The following is a 9,187-nucleotide window of genomic DNA, read 5'->3' as shown; positions in this document are numbered from 1 at the left end:
CCTTCGGGTCGCTTTTTAATCTTTCACCTTAAATATGCCCTCCAGATTTTTAGTTCTCCTTCCCTGGGAAAAAAGTCTTTGTGCATTCACCCTATCTTAGCCTCTCATGATTTTACACATAGTCTATAACGTCACCTCTCAATCTCCTGAGTTCAACGGAATAAAGGACCAGACTGCCCAACAAGTCCCTATAACTCAGGTACTTGAGTCCTGACAACATCATCGTAAATCATCTCTGCACTCTTTCTGGTTCAATGATGTCTTTCCTATAACCGGACGACCAAAATTGTACACAGAACTCGAAGCGCGGTTTCACCAACTGTCTTGTACAACCGCAACATAACATCCCAACTTCAAAATACAATGTCCTGACTGACGAATTCCAGCGTGCAAAACACTTTTTTCACCAGCATGTGCACCCGTAACGCCGCTTGCAGAGAATTGTGTATCTGTACTTCTGGATCCCTCTGTTCCACAACACTGCCGAGGGTCCGACAATTCACTTAAGATGTCCTACCCTGGTTTGACTCTCGAAAATGCAACACCGCACTTATCCGAATTGAAAGCCATTTGCCAATCTTCCGCCCACATCTGTAGCTGATCAAGATCTCCCTGTAACCTTTGATAACCTTCTTCACAGTCTACGATACCACATATTTTCGTATCATCCGTGAACTTACAAAGCATACCTTGAACATTCAGATCCAAATCATTTCTATAAGTAACGAACAATAAAGGTCAAGCATCGTCCTACCTAGCTCAACAATATTCACAGGCCTCCAGTGTGTGAAACAGCCTTTGATCATCACTCTCTGTTTCCTACTATCGAGCCAATTATAAATCCAACCGGAGTTTAATTCGGATAAGTGCGAGATGTTGCATTTTGGGAATATAAATCAGGGTGGGACTTTCACAGGAAATGGTAGCGCCTGAGGAGTGTTGTCGAACAGAGTGACAGAGGAGGACAAATCCACGGTTCCCTGAAAATGGTGTCACAGGTATACAGGATGCTAAAGAGGACTTTTGGCACGCTGGCCTTCATCAGTGAGGGCACGGGATAGAAGTTGGGATGTTGCGGTTGTAAACAAAAGTTGGGGAAGCCGCATTTGGAATTTTGATTTCAGGTTTGGTCGCCTTATTGCAGGAAATATGCAATTAAGTTAGAAAGACTGCAGAGGAGATTTACGAGAATATTACTGCGATTCTTTGGAGCGTAGGACAATGAGGAGTGATCTTATAGAAGTGCATAAAATCACGAGGGGCAGACATAGATGAGGTCAATGAGCAGAGCCTTTTTCCCAGGATTGGAGCATAAAGGACGATAGGACATAGGCGTAAGACGAGAGGGCAGAGATATAATAGGAACCTAAAAGGAAACGTTTTCGCCCAGAAAGTGGTCAGTGTGTGGAACAAGATGTCTGAGGAAGTAGCTGAAGCACGTAAATTAACAAAATTTAGAAAGGTACTTGGACAGGAAAGGTTTGGAGCGACATTTTCTAAATACGGACAAATGGGACGCACTGAGATGGGAATCCTGGTCTGCATGGCTCAGTTTGGCCGAAGGGCCTGTTTCTGTATTGCCTGACTCTATGACAGTTTTGACATTATGTTGTGACTTCACAAAACACCAGTTTGTTGGCGCTTGGAATATTGTTTGCAGTTCTGTTCTCCACATTATAAGAAGTATGTGAATGAGCTGGAGAGGGCGCAGACCAGAATCGCCAGGAGTTTTACCTGGTTTGGATGACTTTAGTCTCCAATCTGACGACTGCAGTTTCAAGCCAGGAGGAGGAGACGAGAATTGCAGCAGCGTTTGTGATTGGCTCATTGAGAGGCACAGTAGCCAGAAGTCAGGTTGTAGCGGGGCGTTCTCTTTGCATTGGCGGTTTTGGGAGCGGCTGCACTCACCCTGTAAGTGTTAGATTTAAGCTCTAAGTGTTGAGGCTTTAGCTGGAGTGGCTTAAACGAGGAGGCTGAGCAAAGGACGGGTAACAGCAGTCCAGGATTTTCATAAAATTACTCTTCCGATTAGTGTAGCTGGGATATCAGGTAAGGCAGTTGTTTGCTGCTCCTGAAGGAATTGCACAAATAGGATCCTCCGGGAAGCTGAGAGCATCACAGATAACAGTTTTAGCCAGGTGGTCACACCTAAGATGCAGGCAACTGATAATTGGGTGACCAACAGGGAGGTTAGAGGGAGCAGACGGACAATTCAGCATTCTCCTCTGGCAATTCCCCTCATAAAGGAGTGCATATCCCTTGTGCACTGTTACTTTTCTCAGTATCTATTTGATGGGCGATACTTGTTCTCATGTTTTAACTCCAATAAAGTCACCCCGGGCGTGGTGCAGGCCGGATTGACAGGGCGATAAAAGAACGGCCAATTTCCCACTGCTTTCTCACAGACACGGAAGACTAGGCATTTGAAATGTGTGTTTGCTGATTACAGATGACGGAAGAAGATATGACAACCTCGGAGGGAAATGCCAATGATTATGGTGCATGAAATACCATTGGAGAATCCCGGGATATGAAACTGGCCAAAATATGTTACAGATATTAGAACTTGGATACATTAAAATGAAAGACACCGCTGGAAAATCCCAAGAGATGACATCCTTAACTAATTTCCAACAAACCATGTTCTGGGATATAACTTTGTTCCATTCATCGAATCCTGTGATCACTATTGTATTTTGTCATTGGCTATATTAATGGTGAATGGACAGCTGGGCTCCATCAGCCTCTTCCCAACCTTTACCCGTGGTGTCGTTCTTATCTGCTCCGCCACTGAAGTGCACATCACTGTCTCCTGAAATAGGACCATCTGCCATAAAACCCAAAATATCATCCAAATCTCCCTGAACATCGCTGGGTCGGAAATTCCAAAAACATCATCACAATCTGCGTGAGAACATTTCATCTTATCTCAAAGAATTTGGCGCGAATGTTGCCAAGACTAGAGGGCCTGAGTTATAGGGAGAGTTGGAGAGGCTAGGACTTTATAAATGACTTGGATGAGGATGTGGAAGAGTGGGTTATTGCGTTTGCAGATGACACGAAGGTTGGTGGTGTTGTGGATAGTGTAGAAGGTTGGTGTAGTTTCCAATAGAACATTAATAGGATGCAGAGCTGGCCTGAGAAGTGGAAGATGGAGTTCAACCCCGAAAAGTGTGAAGTGATAAACTTTGGAAGAACTAACCTAAAGGCAGCATACAACGCTAATGGCTGGACTCTTAGCAGTGTGGAGGAGCGGTTGGATATTGGGGTCCACGTCCATAGATCCCTGAAGGATCGCCGGGGGATTGGGGATCCAGGGGAGAGTGCGGCAAGAATCCGACGATACAACACGGGAACAGACTCTTCAGCCCATAGCACTGTGCTGAACTAATTAAACAAGTAATTTGACACCCAACTAAGCTGAACCCTTCTGCCTCCACAGTCTCTCCATTCCCTTCAGATCCATGTACCTGTTAACAGCCTCTGACACCCCTCTGTCGTATCTACCTCCACCTCCACCCTTGGCAGCACATTTCAGGCACCCACCGCTCTCTGTGTAAAAAGATGCTTGTCCCTACATCTCTTCTGAACTTTTCCCCTCACCTTGAATGCATGCCTCTGATCTTAGACATTTCGACCCTCGGGGAAAGATACCGACTGTCTATATACGCTTCTCATAATCTTATAAACCTCTATCAGGTCTCCCCTCAGCCTCCGCCGCTCCAGAGAAAACAATGCAAGTCTGTCCGACATCTACTGACAGCTCATGCTCTCTAATCCTGGCAACAGCCTGGTGAACCTCTTCTGCACCCTGACCAGAGGCCCTGCACCCTTCCTGTAACGGGGCGACCAGAATTGAATCCAATACTCCAGATGCAGCCTGATAAAGTTTTATAAAGCTGCAACATGACTTCCTGACTTTTGACCTCAGTGCCCAGACTGATGAAGGCAGCGTGTCATACTCCTTTTATTTACCAACATGTCGACCTGTGCGGACAGTGTCAGGGAGCCCGGGAATCCCTGAACTCGGACCCCGAGATCCCTATGTACATCGACACTGTTATGGGTCCTGCCATTTACCAATGGGATGTCACAGAGAGAGAAATTTTGTTTGTTATCTGGATCAACGATTCGGATAAAAACGTATAGGGCACGGTGAGTAAGTGTGCAGATGACACTACAATATGTGGTGTCGTTGACAGTGAGGGTGGTTATCAGGATTTACAGAGGGATCTGGATCAGCTGGGGAAGTGCGCCGAGGAGTGGCAAATAGAGTTTAATACGGATAAATGCGAAGTGTTCCATTTTGGGAAGACAAACCAGGGTGAGCAGCAGGGCCTTGGTGAGTGTTGTACAACAGAGGGATCCAGGAGTCCAGGCATATGGTTCCCTGAAAATGGAATCACAGGCAGTAGGTTGCTGAAGAAAGCGTTTGGCGCGCTAGCCTTCATCAGTCAGGACCCTAAGTATAGAAGTTTGGAGGTTATGTTGCAGTTGTGCAGGACGTTGGTGAAGCCAGGCTTGGAGTACTGTGTTCAGTTCTGGTCGCCTGCGATAGGAAAGATGGCATTAAGCTGGAGATAGTGCAAAGGGGTTTTACGAGGATGTGGCGGGGACTCGAGGGACGGAGATATGGAGAGAAGTTGGGCAGGTTGGGATTATTTTTATTGGAAAGTAGGAGACTCAGGGGTGATCTGATGGAGGTGTACAAAACCATTGGGGCATGGAGAAGGTGAATGCACACGTTCTGTTTCCCAGGGTTGGAGATCAAGAACTAGCTTGCATAGGTTTAAGGTGAGAGGGGAGAGATATAATAGGAACTTGAGGGGCAACATTTTCACCCAGAGAGTGGTCAGTACATGGAATGAGCTGCCAGACGAAGTGGTGGAGGTATGTGCATGAACAACAAGGTACCTGGACAGGTAAATGGATCGGATATGTTCAGAAGGATATTGGCCAAACGGCAATAACTTAGATTGGAATCTTGTTATGTCAGGACAAATCGGGCCGAAGGGCCCGTCTCCGTGCTGAATGACTCTGAAGCAACAATAAAAAGATGTTTGTAAGTATATGACCACGGTCCGATAACCACCATTGGGGTGGAAATGTCATTCTCTGGGATGAGAAGGGAAGCGAGAATGGTTGGAGTCCAGACGGAGATTTTTGCATCTTCGCTAGCCAAAGCTGAGATATCGAAAGTATGGAAAATCGGTGTCCTTGATCTTTTATTTTTGGAGAGTACCAGCGATAAAGCAGGGAGCTCCAGGGCGGTGAGCCTCACGTCACTGTCAAGGTAATTACTGGGAAAAGTTCTCAAGGATGTTTGGAACGACACGGGCTGCTCTGTGATGGTCAGCGTGACTTTGTGTCGAGGAAATACTGCCTCCAGATGTTGAGAATTTCTGTAGATAACTCAGAGTGTGACAAAGGCAGGACGGTTAGTGTTGCCTGCATGTAATTCATATAGGCAGCTTCATAACGTGAAGGCACACAAGAGGAATTGCTTAATGTCATCCAACATGGATTGGTGATCGGAGGCAGAGTGTCGTGGTAGAAGGACATTTCCTTCACTGGAAGTCAGTGGCTAGTGATGTAGCACTGGGATCGGTACTGAGCCCTCTGTTTGCGATATCTGTTAACGAATTGGACGAGAATAAAGGAGCTAAGATTGGTAAGTTGGCACAACATAATTTTGCAAAGGATTTTTCCTCTTTTTTGATCATAAACCTATCCATCCTCTTGTGCCTCTATATCTATCTGTCTGTCTGTCTGTCTGTCTATCTATCTATCTATCTATCTATCTATCTATCTATCTATCTATCTATCTATCTATCTATCTATCTATCTATCTATCTATCTATCTATCTATCTATCTATCTATCTATCTATCTATCTATCTATCTATCTATCTATCTATCTATCTATCTATCTATCTATCTATCTATCTATCTATCTATCTATCTATCTATCTATCTACCTATCTATCTATCTATCTATCTATCTATCTATCTATCTATCTGTATCTATCTATCTATATCTATCTATCTGTCTGTCTGTCCGCCTATCTGTTCGTCTGTCTGACTAAACAACGAAAAAAGAACTTGTTCAGTGCAGTGAAATGTATTTGCCACAACGTACAGTGTTTGTCCTGCAACGTAGGGACATTGACTTCTGTTGCAATGATGGGACTAGTCTTCCAGTGACATCTGGGGCAGAGATGGGCATCGGCTTAATTTGGGAAGCAACAGGTGTGCAGCTAGTAGCACACACCGCTTACAGTGAACACGTTCCTCTCACGCATGTAGATGCAGCATACTCCACCGAACTTGTTACGTGTTTTCCCGATGTCTGAAATAAACAGGAAGTAAATTTATTGAGTTTTTGTTATGTGCACTGGGCGGCCTAACCAGAGTTTTATAGAGATGCATCATAACTTCTTGACTCCTATACTCAATTCCCCGGTTAATAAATGCAAGCATTCCATAAACATCCTTAATCATCCTGTCTGCCGGTGTAGCCACTTTCAGTGAGTCATGCACTTGCACCCCCAGGTCTCTCTGCTCTTCAACACTGTTAAGGGTCTTGCCATTAAGAGTGTACTGCCTCTTGACATTAGTCCTAGCAGGTGCAACACCTCACATTTATCCGGGCTAAACTCTATCTGCCATTTCCCTGCCTCTATCTGCAACTGAGCTATATCACGCTGTATCCGTCGCCGGTCTTCTACACTATTCACAACTCCAGCAATCCTACTATCGTCATCAAACTTACTCACCCATCCATCAACATACTCATTCACGTCATTTATGTACATCACAAACAGCAGAGGTTCCAGCACAGATCCCTGCGGAACACCAGTATTCACAGGCCTCCAGCCCGAATAAGTCCCTTCAACCACCACCCTCGGTCTTCCACAGATAAACCAGTTCTGGATACACATAGCCAATTCTCCACTGACCCCATGCATCCGAACATTCTTGATTAACCGATTAAGTGGGACCTTGTCGAATGCCTTAACTGAAGTCCATATAGATGACGTCCACAGCTCTTCCTTCATCAATCTCTCTTGTCACCCTGTCAAAAAACTCAACCAAGCTTTTAAGGTAAGTCTTACTCCGCACAAAGCCATACTGGCTTTCCCTAATAAGGCATTGGATTCCAGATGCTCGTATAACCTATCTCTAAGAATCTTCTCCAGCAATTTCCCTGAAACTGAAGTGAGACTCACAGGCCTAAAGTTCCCAGGATTTTCCCTTGTTCCTTTCTTAAATAGAGGAAAATCATTAGCCACTCGGCAGTCATATGGGATCTCACGTTGGTCAAAAAGTACACAAAGATACTGGTCAAGGCCCCAACAATTTCCTTTCTCTCCTCCCTCCGTAACCTGTGGTATAACCCATCGGGCCCGGCGGACGTAACCACTTTAATACTCCTTTGGAGACCTAACAATTCCTCGTTCTTCACCTCTAAATGCCCTAACATGTTTTCATCCTCAGTTCCAATATCTGTGTCCTCAGTGTCTCTCTGCTGGGTAAATACTGAAGATAAATACTCATTCAGAACCTCATCCACATCCTCTGCATCCAAACATAGATTCCCTTATTTATCCTGAATTGGTCCTACTCTTTCCCTCGTTATCCGCTTATTCCTGGCCTAGGTATAGAATGACTTTGGATTCTCGTTAACCCTACTTGCTAAGGACTTCTCATGGCCCCTCCTGGCTTTCCTAATTCCTTTCTTGAGTTCATTTCTGGCTTTTTTAAAGTACTCACGTGCTCAGTCTGATCCTAACCTCCGGAGCTCTAAATACTTGTCCTTTTTCTTCATGACTCTGTTCATTACATCTCTGAACATCCAAGGTTCCCTTATTTTCCCATTCATGTCCTTCCTTCTAATCGAGACATTCCTATCCTGTACCCTACGTATTTGATCATTAACCACTTCCCACATGCTTGACGTTGACTTTCCAGCAAAAATGTTTCCCCAGTTTACTTCACCCAGTTCCTGCCTTATCCCTTCATAATTAGTCCAATTTAAAACCCTCCCGCTAGCCGAATACCTATCCTTATCTATAGCAACCTGAGAGTTAATGAGCTGTGGTCACGAGTTTCCCAGTTGCTCGCCCGCTGTAAGGTGAATCACCTGGCCAGGTACATTACACAACACTAGGTCCATAATAGACTCTCCCCTTATTGGACTGTCAACATAATGATTTATGAACCTCTCCTGGATACACATAACAAATTCTGCCCCATCTTAACCCCCTTGCACTGACAAGGTCCCAATTTATATCAGGGAAGTTGAAGTCTCCCATCACCACAAGCCTGTAACTTTTACACTTACTGTATCACTACTCTGTTTGTATATCTGTTCCATAATGCCCCGCTGGCTATTGGGATGTCTATAATATTCCGAGCATTAAAGTATAAACACTTCAAACCGTTGAAGTGCTGGTTGAATTCCGATCTGTTTAGAACTTTCCACTGAAAATAGAAACATAGAAACAGAGAAAACCTGCAGCACAATTCAGGCCTTCCGGCCCACAACGCTGTGCCGAACATGTCCCTACCTTAGAGACCAATAGCCCTCTATTTTTTCTCAGCTCCAGGTACGTATCCAAAAGTCTCTTAGAAGACCCTATCGTATCTGCCTCCACCACCGTTTCCGGTAGCCCATTGCAAGTACTCACCACTCTCTGAGTAAAATACTTACTCCTGACATCTCCGCTATATCTATTCCTCATCACCTAAAACCTATGTCCTCTTGTGGCCACCATTTCAGCTCTAGGAAAAAAACCTCTGACTAGCTACCCGATGAATGCCTCTCATCATCTTATAGACCTCTATCAGGTACCCCATCTTCCTCCGTCTCTCCAAGGAGAAAAGGCCGAGTTCCCTCAACCTGCTTTCATAAGGTATGCTCCGCAATCTAGGCAGCGTCCTTGTAAATCTCCTCTGCACCCTTTCTATGGCCTCCACATCTATTTCCTTTTCCCATCTGCTGTTCTTCTCACACCCATGCTGCTCGCCTGCTTATCACCAGGTTGATCCCATATGTAGGATTTTACCTGGGATAAGGAGTTTTACACTACTTATACTCCTGAAGGAAAAGGACAGGCAGGCACACACACACACACACACACACACACACACACACACACACACACACACACACACACACACACACA

The sequence above is a fragment of the Pristis pectinata genome, chromosome 17, assembly GCF_009764475.1.
Source record: "Pristis pectinata isolate sPriPec2 chromosome 17, sPriPec2.1.pri, whole genome shotgun sequence".
In the NCBI taxonomy this organism is placed as follows: Eukaryota; Metazoa; Chordata; class Chondrichthyes; order Rhinopristiformes; family Pristidae; genus Pristis; species Pristis pectinata.
This window is presented reverse-complemented; position numbering follows the sequence as displayed.